This window comes from Triticum aestivum, chromosome 2D (assembly GCF_018294505.1).
Source record: "Triticum aestivum cultivar Chinese Spring chromosome 2D, IWGSC CS RefSeq v2.1, whole genome shotgun sequence".
NCBI classification, from domain to species: Eukaryota; Viridiplantae; Streptophyta; class Magnoliopsida; order Poales; family Poaceae; genus Triticum; species Triticum aestivum.
Genome location: NC_057799.1, coordinates 376,169,702 through 376,188,024, shown reverse-complemented (window position 1 = coordinate 376,188,024; position 18,323 = coordinate 376,169,702).

Here is an 18,323-nt window from a genome sequence, read left to right as displayed (position 1 = left end):
AGCATACTGGTTAGGTAAATGCAGGGAAGATACATGCCACTGGGTCAGGCCCGAGCGGCTTGGGGATGATGCAGCCCGAGGGACGCCCCCAGCAAGGTAAGCTAAAGACATAAGAGAAAGGGATACATGCCACATGGACGGACCCACGTGGCCTGGGAACGATGCAGCCCGAGGGGCGCTCCCAGCTAAATAAACTTGGAAAATGCCACCTGGTTCTGTCGATGAAGGGGTGTCGGGGCAGCTGAAGGTACGCGGCGAAGGAGTTGCTCCTCATGAGCCACCGGACCCCTGAGCCTCAGGAGGCTCTGGGGGCCCAGGCGGTTCCTTGAGGACCGTCTCCATCTCCGCCAGAACGGCGTCGTGCCTGGCCTCCTGAGCCGCGAGGATGCTCCGCATGTTGCGCTGATAGGCGGACGACACGCTCGGCAGGCCAAACGGCATGCGAACGTAGCTGTGCGGTGGACCCTCACAGCGGCCCACGCGCGAAGGCCAGAAGGGCTCCTGAGATGTGGCTCTGTTGAGCCCTGGGACGTCGATGCAGACGCGCAGCCCAACATCCTCGCTTGGATGGGGAGCTGCACTTCGTGAGCGGCGGTCGCCGCGCATGGCCCTTGCGTCTTGTAGTTCCTGAGTACTCTTGGTGATGAACTCCTGAGCGGTGAGCGCTCCTCTCCCTGTGTTCTCCCGAGGGAGATGTGCCGCAAAGCACGCCTCCAAGTGGTGCCCGAGCGCCTCCCCCTTGATGTTGGCAAGGTCTGAGGCCCTCCAGAAGAGAGCCCCCGAGCCCTGCCCGAGAAGGGCGCCGGGCGTGCCTTCCTATGCGACGGAGGGAGGTGCCCCTGGAGCGGGAGCTGATCCTGACAAGGCTCCAGCCGCGACTCCACCCTCCTGAGGTCCTGCACGGCGCAGCTTCTTCTTCTTCTTCTTGGGGGTGGCCTCAGGAGGGCACTCGCTCTTGCTGTCGGGGTCGTCGATTGCTGCAGCATGAAAGGCGCGCTCAAGGGAGCATACCGCATCTCTTTATTCACATGGGACCGTGATGATTCCGCGCTTCCCGGCATCTTGAGGACATTGTAGCCGTGATGGATCACTGCCATAAACTTGGCCAGGGCTGGATACCCGAGGATGGCGTTGTATGACAGGCGGATGTGCACGACATCGAAGTCGATGAGCTCGGTGCGGTAGTTCTTACATTCTCCGAAGGTGACAGGAAGGCGGACCTACCCTATCGGTGTGGTGGAGCCGTCGGTCACTTATGAGAAAGGCTTGGTGGGCTGAAGTTGATCATACGGCACTTGGAGGTTGTCGAACGTGTCGACAGACAGGACGTTGAGCCCTGCGCCGCCGTCGATGAGGGTCTTGGTGACTTGCACGTTGCTGATGACTGGGGAGCAGAGCATCGGGAGGGCGCCTGCGGTGGCCGCGCACGTGAGCTGATCCGCCGAACTGAAGGTGATGGCGCACTGGGACCACCTGAGCGGGCGTGTGGCCTCAAGCTTGGGGAGGACTGCATTCACTTCACGAGCAAACTGTTTGAAGATACGCTGCGAGGCTGGGGCCTGAGCTCCGCCCAAGATGCAGGCGATAGCACGCGGCTCCTGGAAGCCCCCAGCCCCCTCGTCCTGATGATGGTCGTCATTCCTTCTTGGTGGCGGCGGCAGCGAAGGAAGGCCAGCGTTGCCTTGAGGACGGTCCTCACAAGGCTGATCCCTCCAGGCGCCCTCGTGGGGCTAATCCTGCCAGCGGTCCTCACGAGGCCGGTCGCGCCACTCCTGGCGCGGGCCACGGTCGTCCTACCGTCCGCCACCACGTCCTCCTCCTCGGCCGTAGCCCCGGTCACTGCGCTTCGGGCGTCGGCCGTAGCGTCCTTCTCGAATGGCTCTGAGCTCTTGACAGTCGTTGGTGTTGTGGGTATGCAGGTTGTGGAAGGCTGATACGTCAACGTATCTATAATTTATGAAGTATTCATGCTATTATATTATCCATCTTGGGTGTTTAATGGGCTTTACTATGCACTTTTATATTATTTTTGGGACTAACCTATTAACCCAGAGCCCAGTGCCAGTTTTTGTTTTTTCCCCCTTTTTCAGTGTTTCGCAGAAAAGGAATATCAAACAGAGTCCAAACGGAATGAAACCTTTGGTAAAGTTATTTTTTGGAACGAAAGCAATCCAGGGGACTTGGAGTGCACGTCAGGGAATCAACAAGGAGGGCACGAGGCGGGGGGCGCGCCCACCCCCCTGGGCGCGCCCTCCACCCTCATGGGCCCCTCGTGGCTCCTCTTACCGAGTTCTTTCTCCTATATATATCAATATACCCTAAAACCATCGGGGAACAGAATAGATCGGGAGTTCCACCGCCGCAAGCCTCTGTAGCCACCAAAAACCAATCGGGACCCTGTTCCGGCACCCTGCCAGAGGGGGGGGACCCTCACCGGTGGCCATCTTCATCATCCCGGCGATCTCCATGACGAGGAGGGAGTAGTTCACCCTCGGGGCTGAGGGTATGTACCAGTAGCTATGTGTTTGATCTCTCTCTCTCTCTCGTGTTCTTTAGGTGATATGATCTTGATTTATCGCGAGCTTTGCTATTATAGTTGGATCTTATGATGTTTCTCCCCTCTAGTCTCTTGTAATGGATTGAGTTTTCCCTTTGAAGTTATCTTATCGGATTGAGTCTTTAAGGATTTGAGAACACTTGATGTATGTCTTGCGTGGGATACCCGTGGTGACAATGGGGTATTCTATTGATCCAGTTGATGTATGTTTTGGTGATCAACTTGCGGGTTCCGCCCATGAACCTATGCATAGGGGTTGGCACACGTTTTCGTGACTCTCCGGTAGAAACTTTGGGGCACTCTTTGAAGTTCTTTGTGTTGGTTGAATAGATGAATCTGAGATTGTGTGATGCATATCGTATAATCATACCCAGGGATACTTGAGGTGACATTGGAGTATCTAGGTGACATTAGGGTTTTGGTTGATTTGTGTCTTAAGGTGTTATTCTAGTAAGAACTCTTGATAGATTGATCAGAAAGAATAACTTTGAGGTGGTTTCGTACCCTACCATAATCTCTTCGTTTGTTCTCCACTGTTAGTGACTTTGGAGTGACTCTTTGTTGCATGTTGAGGGATAGTTATATGATCCAATTATGTTATTATTGTTGAGAGAACTTGCACTAGTGAAAGTATGAACCCTAGGCCTTGTTTTCTAGCATTGCAATACCGTTTACGCTCACTTTTATCATTAGTTACCTTACTGTTTTTATATTTTCAGATTACAAAAACCTATATCTACTATCTATATTGCACTTGTATCACCACTCTTCGCCGAACTAGTGCACCTATACAATTTACCATTGTATTGGGTGTGTTGGGGACACAAGAGACTCTTTGTTATTTGGTTGCAGGGTTGTTTGAGAGAGACCATCTTCATCCTACGCCTTCCACGAATTGATAAACCTTAGGTCATCCACTTGAGGGAAATTTGCTACTGTCCTACAAACCTCTGCACTTGGAGGCCCAACAACGTCTACAAGAAGAAGGTTGTGTAGTAGACATCAAAGGCGCAGAACGGTCGGCTGCTCTTGGATGACTCGAGCTGATCTCTGCCTCGCTTGGTGTCCGAATCCGCCGCGAGCACGGCTGCTCCCTTGCGCTTCACGTCCTTGGCCTTGGCTTTCTTCTCCTCCGGGTCCGCAGCCGGCAGCTCGAGGAGGGAGAGGCGCCCTTCCTCAGCTCTTGCGCACTTGGTCGCTAGGTTGAACAACTCCTGAGAGGTGCATAGCTCCTCGTGGATAGCGAGCTCCTCCTTCATCTTGACGTCGCGGATGCCATCAGAGAACGCGGAGATGATGGCCTCGTCCGTCACCTTGGGGATCTTGAGACGAACGTTGTTGAAGCGCTAGATGTACTTCTGGAGGGTCTCTCCTGGTTGTTGCTTGACGTGGCGCAGGTCACCCGCGGCCGGCGGGCGGTCGCGAGTGCCGTGGAAGTTGGCGACGAAGCGGTCGCACAACTCGTCCCAGGAGGAGATCGAGCCTGGAGGCAGGTTCAGGAGCCACGAATGGGCGCCGTCTTTGAGCGCCATAGGGAACCAGTTCGCCATGACTTTCTCGTCGCCGTTGGCCGCCTCGATGCTCAGCTCGTAGAGCTGCAGGAACTCCGCGGGGTCGGGGGTGCCGTCATAGCAAGGAGGCAGATCTGGCTTGAACTTGCCCGGCCAGGCAACGCTACGCAGCTCGGGAGTGAAGGCGCGGCAGCCGGCCGTGGTCGCCGGGGCCCGTCTCGGAGGTGGAGCTTGGTCTTGACGCCCACGCGCCGCTTCGGCAAGCTACGCGGGGCCCGGCCGCGGCAGACGATCCTGGCGTGGCGGTGCGAGGAGTGCCAGAGCGTTCTCTTGCGGTCGAGGGACTTCTTGACAGCTTCTTTCTTCACGCGCAGGCGCCGGGCGCGGCGGGTCACATTGTGGAGGCGCGCGCCTTGGCGCCAGGGCACCGTCTTGGGGCAGAGGTGGCGGAGGTGCTCCGTGAGCTACGTCGCCTGTAGCTGGCGGAGGGCGAGGCGGAGAGAGGGACGGCGTAGCGGAGCCCCCTACGGTGCGGACAAGCTCGGCGATGCGGTCGAGCCAGTCCTCGTAGAGGTCGTCGACCGGGCGGTAGCGCAGGAGCTCATGCGCCATGAGGAGCGCTGCCCGCGCGTCCATGGGAGCGCGGCGAGCGTGGGACGACGAACCAGCGGGGGTCGGCGATGGGGTGGCGGTGCGGCCGTCCCGCCGCACCGATGGGTGCAGCGAGGACGCTTGCTGCTCGTTCCCTGCCGGGCCGGTAGCGGCGTTGCCGGCAGGCGATGGGGAACGACGAGGTGGCCCGCTGTGATGCCCGGGTAGTTAAGCTACATCAATTCTCTGCTAATGGTGCCACGTCACTTCGATTACTATTGCTAATCTTGCGTTAATTCAAAACCGATCTAACTTCAAAATTGAATTAAAGGCAAACAACAAAAGTTTTCAAAAACTAAAACTAAAATGTTCGGGTTGTGTCATATAAATCGTAAGTAGTAATGGTGGAGCAACCACATTTTTATAAAATATTTAAATACTCTAAATTAACTAAAGCAGCAACTAGAACAATTAATTAAATACCTTTTCAAGTTATAAGGTTACAAACTATTTTTAATTAAATGCCTAACTAGTATTGGAAGTGGTATAACTGGTAATACTACCTTAGGTGTTGTTTTTATATTGAACAAAACTAAAATGACTAGTAAATAAAATAGCAAAACTAATTAACAGGAAAAGTAAACAAAAGATAAAACGGAAAACAAAGACCCCCCACCCCCGAGCCAAGGCCCAGTTGGCCTAGCGACCACGCCAGCCCACCCCGCGCCCCAACCTACTTACCCCATGGTCCACCCGACCGAAACCCTAGCCGTCCCACTTCTCCTCCCGATCCCCCACTCTCCCCTCGCGCCCCCTCCTCTCGGTCCCGATCTGGATCGAGAACGTGCCGTCGCCGTCGCCACAGCAACCGACGCCGCCTGTCCCTACCTCGTCGCTGCCGACCACCTCGTCGCTGGACCTCCTCGCGCCTCTCCGTCGCCGGAGCCACGTCGCCACGCAGATCGCCGTCGTCGCCTGGCCATCGCCGGAGCTACCCCGCCATCGTCCCCGTCCTCCTCCTCGACCCCCGCTGCCGTTTACCTACAGCCCCACGGTGAGGCCCTCGGCCTCCTCCCCCCCTCCGATGCTCTCTGCTTCCCCGGCCGCGACCGCGCTTGCGTCCCCGCGTCCAGCCCGCGCCCTGGCCTCTTCTTCCTCCCGCGAAGCCGTCCTCCGCCGGCCACCTCCAGCTGCTGCCCCGCTGCGGGCGCCGCTTGTCGTGCCTGGACACCGCGCGCACGCGCACCACCTCGGTGCCCCTGAACACGCCCACGCCCGCGCCCCTGCTATCCGTCTCCCTCGCTCACCGCGCACGCGCGCTCGGCTCCAGCCTGACCATCGTGACCCGTGCCGACCGCACGCGCGCCTCCCCGTCCGCTGTCGCCGCGTGCGCCTCGCCTCCGCTCCCAGCCGTCCGCTGCTGCTCCTCTCTCGCTGCACGCGAGCCCTACCTCGCACTCGCTCCGCTGCTGCTGCAGCTGCCGGCTAGCCGCGCCCCGCCCGGCACGCCCCTGCCGGCGCCCTCACATGCACGCGCCTGAGCGTGGCCTCACCACCACTTTTGCCGCCTGCTACGCCAGCCACTCGCCTCGCCCCGCCTCCCGGGTTCGCCCGTTAATGGGCGCCCGCCCGTCACCCGTTTCCCCGTCGCCCGTTCGGGCTATGCTCGTATGCCCCTGCCCGTTAAGGCCCCTGGGGCCTATGACAAGGGGCCCCGCCCCAGAACGTTTATATATATATATATAAAGAATAAAAATGTTATAATAAATAAATTAATAATTAATTAATTAATGAGTTAATTAAGTTAATTAATCCTGTTTAACTAATCTAATGAAAATAAATTAGCCTAATCACTTAGTTAGCCTAATTAACCCGGTTTAGTTAACCTTAGTCTATGACCCGTGGGACCCACGTGTCAGCTTGACCAGTCAATGGTCTGACTTGACTGCTGATGTCATGCTGATCTCATAAATGCAATTTCGAATTAAAATAATCTCTTAATTCTAGAAAATGATTTAAAACTTTAAAAATTAATATAAAATAATCCGTAACTCGGATGGAAAAGCTTTGTACATGGAAGTTGCTCAGAGCGACGAGACGAATCCGGATACGCAGCCCGTTCGTCCGCCACACATCCCTAACATATCGAACTCACAACTTTCCCCCTCCGGTTCATCTGTCCAAAAACGCGAAACACCGGGAATACTTTCCCGGATGTTTCCCCCCTTTGCCGGTATGACCTACTACCGCGTTTGGGCACACCTAGCATCACGCTTTGTCATGTCATACATCGTTATGCATCTGTTGGCATTGTATTCATTGTTTCTTCCCCCTCTTCTCTTCGGTAGACTACGAGACCGACGCCGCTGCTGGTGCCCCGACCGACTATGCTGTTGACGACCCCTCCTTCTTGCCAGACCAATCAGGCAAGCCCCCCCCCCTTGATCACCAGATATCGCCTATTCTTCTTTATACTGCTTGCATTAGAGTAGTGTAGCATGTTACTGCTTTCTGATTAATCCTATTCTGATGCATAGCCTGTCCTTGCTACTAATGTTGTTACCTTTACCTGCAATCCTAAATACTTAGTATAGGATGCTAGTTTTCCATCAGTGGCCCTACATTCTTGTCCGTCTGCTGTGCTATACTATTGGGACGTGATCACTTCAGGAGGTGATCACGGGTATATACTATATACTTTATACATGATACATGTGGTGACTAAAGTCGGGTCGGCTCGAGGAGTACCCGCGAGTGATTCACGGATTGGGGGACGAAAGGACCTTTGTCCCGACGGCCCTCTGGGTGGATCTTTGTGGCGGAGCGACAGGGCAGGTTGAGACCGCCTAGGTGAGAGGTGGGCCTGGCCCTGGTCGGTGTCCGCGGTTACATCAATTAACATGCTTAACGAGATCTTGGTATTCGATCTGAGTCTGGCCATTTGGTCTATACGCACTAACCAACTACGCGGGAACAGTTATGGGCACTCGACGTCGTGGTATCAGCCGAAGCCTTCGTGACGTCAGCGACTGAGCGGCGCGCGCCAGATTGGACCGCGTAACGTGACTTCCTTTGTAATGGAGGTTCCTAGGTCTGCTTCCGGCCGCCCACGCAACGTGCAGGTGTGCAATGGGCGATGGGCCCAGACCCCTACGCGCTTAGGATTAGACCGACGTGCTGACCTCTCTGTTGTGCCTAGGTGGGGCTGCGACGTGTTGATCTTCCGAGGCCGGGCATGACCCAGGAAAGTGTGTCCGGCCAAATGGGATCAAGCGTGTTGGGTTATGTGGTGCACCCCTGCAGGGAAGTTTATCTATTCGAATAGCCGTGTCCCGCGGTAAAAGGACGACCCGGAGTTGTACCTTGACCTTATGACAACTAGAACCGGATACTTAATAAAACACACCCTTCCAAGTGCCAGATACAACCCGGTGATCGCTCTCTAACAGGGCGACGAGGAGGGGATCGCCGGGTAGGATTATGCTATGCGATGCTACTTGGTGACCTTACCATCTACTCTCTTCTACATGTTGCAAGATGGAGGTGGCCAGAAGCGTAGCCTTCGATAGGATTAGCTACCCCCCTCTTATTCTGGCATTCTGCAGTTCAGTCCACCGATATGGCCCTTTACACATATACCCATGCATATGTAGTGTAGCTCCTTGGTTGCGAGTACTTTGGATGAGTACTCACGGTTGCTTTTCTCTCCCTTTTCCCCCTATCCTTTCTCTCTGGTTGTTGCAACTAGATGCCGGAGCCCAGGAGCCAGACGCCACCTTCGACGACGACTCCTACTACACCGGAGGTGCCTACTACTACGTTCAGGCCGCTTACGATGACCAGGAGTAGTTTAGGAGGATCCCAGGCAGGAGGCCTGCGCCTCTTTCGATCTGTATCCCAGTTTGTGCTAGCCTTCTTAAGATAGACTTGTTTAACTTATGTCTGTACTCAGATATTGTTGCTTCCGCTGACTCGTCTATAATCGAGCACTTGTATTTGAGCCCTCGAGGCCCCTGGCTTGTATTATGATGCTTGTATGACTTATTTTTGTTTTAGAGTTGTGTTGTGATATCTTCCCGTGAGTCCCTGATCTTGATCGTACACGTTTGCGTGCATGATTAGTGTACAATTGAATCGGGGGCGTCACAAGTTGGTATCAGAGCCGACTGACTGTAGGTAGCCCCCTGCCAACTCCTTGGCCCTAGTCGAGTCTAGTCACTACAAAACTTTACTAACATGGTTGTGTGTCTTACGGGCCCACGTCACCATTGGGTGATATTAGGATCTTTTATTCCTCGTCTATACTCCGGGACTCTGATCTCTCATCTATTCGGGTTAAACATTTTACTAACTCTGACATTAGGTTCTCGTACCCACTTCCTCCCGGAGAGCCCCGACATTACCGATGATCGCTTGCTTCGCTAGAAGATTCTGCATATACTCCTCGATGTTTCTCGAGACCCTGTGCCAACTGCCTTGCAGTTCCTGACCACCGATAACCCCCCTGAATAACATCCTTGCCGCTTGTACCTTCATCCCTAGTTGCTCCTGTTATTACAAGATACCACTAGTACTCTCCGTTGTTCCGAGAATCCTTTGTGCCTTCTGCTTTGCAGCTTCCTTTCGCACTATGGATAATTCACTTAACCAGGGTTCATTTGTCCCTAGTTGTTCATATGCTTTCCAAAATACCTACAAATGCTATCTGATCTTTCAAAATCCTCTGCAGCTATTGCTCTTGATCCTCCTTGCATGCTTGCATTAGGATTAATTCCATATGTCTAGCAATATTCTTTAAAATTCTTTGTTATGGTCATTCTGTTCCTATGGATTCAGCGTGTGTGTGGATACTCGCAATCATCAATCAATCCTTGGAAATTTTCTTTCCGGCTCAGACATCCTTCCAGATATGAGCTGGTTCTTGCCCAACCCAGATTTGATCGGGTACACCTCTAAGTCTATTCAACTTACTCATCTTTTGATCAGAGCCTCTTCTTCTGATCCTTCGTCTTGAAATCATAATTCCTTTGTGCCCAAGCATCGAATCATTCTGACGTTTCTATAAGCCGATGCCTTTGCATCCCCTTCTTCATCTGATTGATTACCGATACTCACATCAACTCTGTCGTGAATCGCCAGATCCATTGCTGGGTTGTTATCCGGCAATGTCCTTCACATCCAAAGTCTTGTGAGTTTTTCCCTGATACATAATACCTTCGGTAAATTGTATCATCTGCTTTGACTTCGATACTCTGCTTTCGAACTCGTATCTTTTGCTTGGTTGGTGGTTGTATAGATTCGTAAAAATGCCCCGATGGGTTACTCTTCTGGTACTTCGCCAGATAAATCCTCTGCACTACAATCTCTTCAAAAAATGAGGAGTGAATGAAAGGTTATGCATTGAAGAAGTGGGAGTCGACCTTGAACTTTGTGTTCATGCCCATGGACCCGATGTGGCACTTATCATGGAAGCTTCTTGTTATAATAATAACCCCCTTGTGATAAGTTAATCTGGTATCTATGTTTGGCCCTTTGCAACCATGGATCCGACCATGATTGTTCCCCTTTGATTCCATTTCTCGGACAAGTTAAAGCACTTGTCTTCTGTAGATAAATGCATCTTCGCAATCTCTATTTTGATCTTCCATCGAGTATTACCCTCTGGTATCTCGAGAATAACAAAGAACCATGTTGCTTCCTACGAGTCTTCATCTGGTATTGCTTCTCATCGATGTCAGATTTCCCCGGGTTTTGAGTTGTTAGTCACTCAAGAAGGCCGATAAGTGAATCGATTCCACACTCCGATTCTATAACTCTAGGTAATGTTTGTTGCTTACGAGTTTAATAATCCTTCTAGTCATTCCTAGCCTGATCGGCTATATCATTACCATGCTAAATTTTAACTATGCTACCTGGTCCTTCTTCCCGGAGCACAACTTCCAACAATGAGCTAAGCTTACATCGATCTTCCTTGTCTTATCACTTTTCGCCTTGAACAGCAAGCTTGATTTCGAGTTTGTGTTGTACCCATGATTCCAATAACCTTTCGCTCCATCATTCCTTTGACTTGATGTCATTGCCGATCGATTACATCTGCATGAAATCTCTCGACAAATGTGTCGTGATCATCACCAACATTCTGAGCTGTTCCAGGATATCAATCAAATTCATGAGGAGAAATACCACCCTTGCCCCCTCGATGTATTGTTCCTGAGCGCGCCGGCCACAAAATCATCATTTTCTTGTTGAAATTGTATGACTTATTTTATAAGTTGTTCCGATGGATCCTTTGTGTGTCCGAAGTCTGACCTTTGCTTGAAAACCATGTCAATGCTATTCGAAGCATGTCTGTGGTAATCTGATCTCCAATAAGAACATTTGAAGCATGATACTCAATTTTCTTTATCAATTATCCAAACACCGTTGTATGGGTAATGGCATTAAATTTCTCTCCCCTTTCCTAAATGGTTTTCTACGTTATATCCCGTCATGGATATCATGCTCTGCTTGTCCTTGGGAAGGATATACCCTTGAACTATGTGTTTAAACACATTTTCCTTTCCATTGTTCTGTTTAATCTGATGATCACCTTTTTCTTTTCATTGTTTTGTTTAAACCTTTCTTGTAATCTAGCAGTAATAGATCACTGCTTATGTAAACACCTCGGTGTACAAACTCTGTCAGTAAGACCCTGTTGCTTTTGTTGATGGCATTCCGGTAGCCACCGATGGACGAGAACTTTGCCTATTGGTCCGCCTCGTTCAACGAGCAGGACAATGGTTCTCTTCGTCCCTCGCCCTTGGTACCGATGTTGTTGCTGACATAACTGACAGGCGATACTCCGACCTGCCTTGCTATCTTGACCGTGCAAATTGATTCGCGCCTTCCTGCTGTTAACCCACATGGTGGGCCCATAACCCACAGTTCCACAGGATCGAAACCTCACTCTCCTGTACACCCCTGTTTGTAAAGTTATTCCTCACGCTTGGCTTCATATGAAAGATCACGAGCCACCTTCCTAGTGATCTATTCTGGTATTCGCGTTGCTCTGGACCCCTTTCACACTTTGTTTCAGGCATCGTACGATGGCCTACCCGCTCGAAACTTCTCATGGTACCTACTTACCTTGCTCTCGATATTGTCTTAAGTTTCCATTCGAGAGTTACTTTCCGCCACCATCCCCGATGTTATCAACCAGATAGTCAACCTTTTAGAGGCCCGTTCTTTCGAAGTTACCCCTTGTTATTTTCGTAAGTACAATGGAGTTCCTGAAGAAAGGACGACAACCTCATCATGATGCATCGATGCATAGGAATGAAGTCATCAACGCTATGTATCGACCACTTCGAGAAGAGCAACCAAGACCGAGAAGATCCGTTAGAATTTCGTAACCAAATCCCTTCCCCCTTACTCCACCACTTAAATCTCGGGACGAGATTTCTTGTAGTGGAGGAGAATTGTGACACCCGGGTAGTTAAGCTATAGTAATTCTCTGCTAATGGTGCCACGTCACTTCAATTACTATTGCTAATCTCGCGTTAATTCGAAACCGATCTAACTTCAAAATTGAATTAAAGGCAAACAACCAAAGTTTTCAAAAACTAAAACTAAAATGTTCGGGTTGTGTCATATAAATCGTAAGTAGTAATGGTGGAGCAACCACATTTTTATAAAATATTTAAATACTCTATATTAACTAAAGCAGCAACTAGAACAATTAATTAAGTACCTTTTCAAGTTATAAGGTTACAAACTATTTTTAATTAAATGCCTAACTAGTATTGGCAGTGGTATAACTGGTAATACTACCTTAGGTGTTGTTTTTATATTGAACAAAACTACAATGAGTAGTAAATAAAATAGCAAAACTAATTAACAGGAAAAGTAAACAAAAGATAAAACGGAAAACAAAGAACCCCCCACCCCCGAGCCAAGGCCCAGTTGGCCTAGCGACCAGGCCAGCCCACCCCGCGCCCGAGTCTACTTACCCCACGGTCCACCCGACCAAAACCCTAGCCGTCCCACTTCTCCTCCCGATCCCCCACTCTCCCCTCGCGGCCCCTCCTCTCGGTCCCGATCTGGATCGGGAACGTGCCGTCGCCGTCGCCACAGCAACCGACGCCGCCTGTCCCTACCTCGTCGCTGCCGACCACCTCGTCGCTGGACCTCCTCGCGCCTCTCCGTCGCCGGAGCCACGTCGCCACGCAGATCGCCGTCGTCGCCTGGACATCGCCGGAGCTGCCCCGCCATCATCCCCATCCTCCTCCTCGACCCCCGCTGCGGTTTCCCTACAGCCCCACGGTGAGGCCCTCGGCCTCCTCTCCCCCTCCGCTGCTCTCTGCCTCCCCAGCCGCGACCGCGCTTGCGTCCCCGCGTCCAGCCCGCGCCCTGGCCTCTTCTTCCTCCCGCGAAGCCGTCCTCCGCCGGCCACCTCCAGCTGCTGCCCCGCTGCGGGCGCCGCTTGTCGCGCCTGGCCACCACGCGCACGCGCACGCGCACCACCTCGGTGCCCCTGAACACGCCCACGGCCGCGCCCCTGCTGTCTATCTCCCTCGCTCACCGCGCACGCGCGCTCGGCTCCAGCCTGACCGTGGTGACCCGCGCCGACCGCACGCGCGCCTCCCCGTCCGCTCCCAGCCGCCCGCTGCTGCTCCTCTCTCGCTACACGCGAGCCCTACCTCGCACCTCCTCCGTTGCTGCTGCTCTGCGGCTGCAGCTGCCGGCTAGCCGCGCCCCGCCCGGCGCCCCCCTACCGGCGCCCTCACGTGCACGCGCCCGAGCGTGGCCTCACCACCACTGTTGCCGCCTGCTACGCCAGCCACTCGCCTCGCCCCGCCTCCCGGGTTCGCCCGTTAATGGGCGCCCGCCCGTCACCCGTTTCCCCGTCGCCCGTTCGGGCTATGCTCGTATGCCCCTGCCCGTTAAGGCCCCTGGGGCCTATGACAAGGGGGGCCCGCCCCAGAACGTTTTTTTATAAAAAAGAATAAAAATGTTAGAATAAATAGATTAATAATTAATTAATTAATGAGTTAATTAATCCTGTTTAACTAATCTAATGAAAATAAATTAGCCTAATTAACCCGGTTTAGTTAACCTGAGTCTATGACCCGTGGGACCCACGTGTCAGCTTGACCAGTCAACGATCAGAGTTGACTGCTGATGTCATGCTGATGTCATAAATGCAATTTCGCATTTAAATATTCTCTTAATTCTAGAAAATGATTTAAAACTTTAAAAATTAATATAAAATAATCCGTAACTCGGATGGAAAAACTTTGTACATGAAAGTTGCTCAGAGCGACGAGACGAATCCGGATACGCAGCCCGTTCGTCCGCCACACATCCCTAACATATCGAACTCGCAACTTTCCCCCTCCGGTTCATCTGTCCGAAAACGCGAAACACCGGGAATACTTTCCCGGATGTTCCCCCCATTTGCCGGTATCACCTACTACCGCGTTTGGGCACACCTAGCATCACGCTTTGTCATGTCATGCATTGTTATGCATCTGTTTGCATTGTATTCATTGTTTCTTCCCCCTCTTCTCTCCGGTAGACTACGAGACCAACGCCGCTGCTGGTGCCCCGACCGACTACGCTGTTGACGACCCCTCCTTCTTGCCAGAGCAATCAGGCAAGCCCCCCCCCCTTGATCACCAGATATCGCCTATTCTTCTTTATACTACTTGCATTAGAGTAGTGTAGCATGTTACTGCTTTTCGATTAATCCTATTCTGATGCATAGCCTGTCCTTGCTACTACTGTTGTTACCTTTACCTGCAATCCTAAATACTTAGTATAGGATGCTAGTTTTCCATCAGTGGCCCTACATTCTTGTCCGTCTGCTGTGCTATACTACTGGGCCGTGATCACTTCGGGAGCTGATCACAGGTATATACTATATACTTTATACATGATACATGTGGTGACTAGAGTCGGGTCGGCTCGAGGAGTACCCGCGAGTGATTCACGGATTGGGGGCTGAAAGGACCTTTGTCCCGACGGCCCTTTGGGTGGATCTTTGTGGTGGAGCGACAGGGCAGGTTGAGACCGCCTAGGTGAGAGGTGGGCCTGGCCCTGGTCGGTGTCCGCGGTTACATCAATTAACATGCTTAACGAGATCTTGGTATTTGATCTGAGTCTGGCCATTTGGTCTATACGCACTAACCAACTACGCGGGAACAATTATGGGCACTCGACGTCGTGGTATCAGCCGAAGCCTTCGTGACGTCAGCGACTGAGCGGCGCGCGCCAGATTGGACCGCGTAACGTGACTTCCTTTGTAATGGAGGTTGCTTGGTCTGCTTCCGGCCGCCCACGCAACGTGCAGGTGTGCAATGGGCGATGGGCCCAGACCCCTATGCGCTTAGGATTAGACCGACGTGCTGACCTCTCTGTTGTGCCTAGGTGGGGCTGCGACGTGTTGATCTTCCGAGGCCGGGCATGACCCAGGAAAGTGTGTCCGGCCAAATGGGATCAAGCGTGTTGGGTTATGTGGTGCACCCCTGCAGGGAAGTTTATCTATTCGAATAGCCATGTCCCGCGGTAAAAGGACGACCCGGAGTTGTACCTTGACCTTATGACAACTAGAACCGGATACTTAATAAAACACACCCTTCCAAGTGCCAGATACAACCCGGTGATCGCTCTCTAACAGGGCGACGAGGAGGGGATCGCCGGGTAGGATTATGCTATGCGATGCTACTTGGTGACCTTACCATCTACTCTCTTCTACATGCTGCAAGATGGAGGTGGCCAGAAGCGTAGCGTTCGATAGGATTAGCTATCCCCCTCTTATTCTGGCATTCTGCAGTTCAGTCCACCGATATGGCCCTTTATACATATACCCATGCATATGTAGTGTAGCTCCTTGCTTGCGAGTACTTTGGGTGAGTACTCACGGTTGCTTTTCTCTCCCTTTTCCCCTTTCCTTTCTCTCTGGTTGTCGCAACCAGATGCCGGAGCCTAGGAGCCAGACGCCACCGTCGACGACGACTCCTACTACACCGGAGGTGCCTACTACTACGTTCAGGCCGCTGACGATGACCAGGAGTAGTTTAGGAGGATCCCAGGCAGGAGGCATGCGCCTCTTTGATCTGTATCCCAGTTTGTGCTAGCCTTCTTAAGGCAGACTTGTTTAACTTATGTCTGTACTCAGATATTGTTGCTTCCGCTGACTCGTCTATGATCGAGCACTTGTATTCGAGCCCTCGAGGCCCCTAGCTTGTATTATTGATGCTTGTATGACTTATTTTTGTTTTAGAGTTGTGTTGTGATATCTTCCCGTGAGTCCCTGATCTTGATCGTACACGGTTGCGTGCATGATTAGTGTACGATTGAATCGGGGGCATCACACCTGTCGACGGGAGCCGTCTGAGCGACGCGGGTGGCGAGGGCAGCCCGGCGCTCAGCACGAGCACGGCGAGCGTCCGCCATGGAGACGATGGAGCAACTGGACGCGGAGCGACGGAAAGGAAGCTTCGGCGCACCCCTACCTGGCGCGCCAAATGTCGGATCACGGGTTCCGGCAAAACCCTTAAGGTTCAAACTCTGGGGTGCACGCGAAGTTCTTTCCTCCCTACCGATCCACGCCCTAGCTCGCTAAAATCTCGCGGATGAACTCGACAAACTCACAACACAAAAGGCACAAGATTTATACTGGTTCGGGCCACCGTTGTGGTGTAATACCCCTACTCCAGTGTGGTGGTGGTGGATTGCCTCTTGGGCTGATGATGAACAGTACAAAGGGAAGAACTGCCTCTTGAGGTTGAGGTGTTCTTGTGCTTGGTGTGTGGCTAAGGACTGGCTAAGGATCAGATCCCCCCTACTGTGTTGGCTAGTTCTACTTATATAGGCCCTGGTCCTCTCCCCAAATATTGAGCGGGAAGGGAGCCAACAGCGGCCAATTTGAAAGGGGACAGCTAGTACAGCTTATCCTGACAAAAGTAGTTTTCGCCTGCAAAAGGCTCTGGTGGTGACGCCGCCTTGGGCTCTGTTCGCACACGAACACGTCAACGTGTACCTCCAACGCCGAGGGTGATGCACCGCAGCTCACGTCGAAGGAGACCCATCTGGAAGCGCGGTAAGCAAGCAATCCGGTGGGCGCTTTTCAGGACCCGAAACCCCACGCGCCCGGAAGGGACCCTGTGTGGACGTGTGGCGGCTATGGGCTGCCCTCGATCGGTTCGCCCGTCCCTAGAGCCTCGAGGATCGCTGCCCTTCAATACGAATAACGAACGAAGAACGAGTGAGAAAGAACAAGGGAGGTAAAAAGTAGATCGGTTTTGCGATTGTGTGTTGTTGTGCAATCGGCCTTCACCCCTTAAGTATATAAGAGGCGGCTGGACTTCCCGTGCAAGGAAAAGGCTTGGATTCACGTCCAAAACCCTAGTCAAATTTGGATTGGTTTTATCCGAACTTTTCAAAACTGTTCGGTCTAAACTGGCTGCACCTTGCGGGTCCTTTTTGTGGCAGTTAACAACCTCGTATGAAAACAAGTCCAAAAGAAATCTTGACCGTTTCGACGAGGCGAACAACTTTCATGTTGAACGTTTTTCGATTCGAGGCCATCTTCAGGGCCGGATCATTCACACAAAACGGACTGTCACTCGCGCCACTCATCAGACACATGTCTGGTGGGGCGCGCCATATGTAGCCTTCTGGCAAGACTGCATTCGAATGGTTCTAACTTTTTCATACGAACTCGGATTTGAACATTTTTTATATAAAAATCGATTGTTTCAATGAGACGAAGACAATCCGTGTAGATTATTTTTCCATACGAGGCAGTTTTGGGGGCGTAATCAGCCAAATAGTGTTCTGAATACAAAATCTTGGTATTTCGAACACAACTTCGGCCTTCGAGATGAGATCGAATGGCGATGGCCCAAACATCAAAGTTTCTCCTTTTGACGATACGGAACTTTCTTACTTTGAGAACTCCTCCAGTTGAAGCCATTTTAATTAAGTTCTTGGTCGTGCCAAAATCTGGTGTCAACACATTCCCCCCTGTTTTTCGGCAAACTTGTGTGCCGGAAAATAACTTGAACGATGCTTTTTCTAAGGACGATGTCAACACTCCATCGGCCATTTTATGTGCTTCGGGTGATAATTTCTATATCGGCCATGTTTATGCTTAGGGTGATAATTCTATATCGGCCATTGATTTTAACTTCTTGTTTACATCATACCTTGGAACCGATTACCACCAATCGGTTTTAAAGAGATGGGAATGAACCCGTTCCTCGTAGCACTAAGGAAATCAAACTCCGAGAGGTCACGCCCTGTTAAGCAAGTAACATCGGGATGATTCCAATCCACCGATGCATCGGCCAAAGCAACACAAGCCGAATTATCCGCGTGAATGACTTCTACCTCATCATCGACCCATTGTATTAAGAATTGATGCATGGTAGATGGAACACATTGGTTAGCATGAACCCAATCGCGGCCTAATATAACACTATAGTTACCTTGCACCTCGGCGATGAAGAATGTGGTGGCCAAAGTTTTACTTCCCACGGTGAGTTCCATGCACATCACACCTTTGGCCTCTATTTTTTCTTTCCCCTCAAATCCATTAAGTACCATATTGGTCTTCATCAATGCATCATCATCTAACCTCAATTTCTTGAAGACTGAGTAGGGCATAAGATTTACCACGA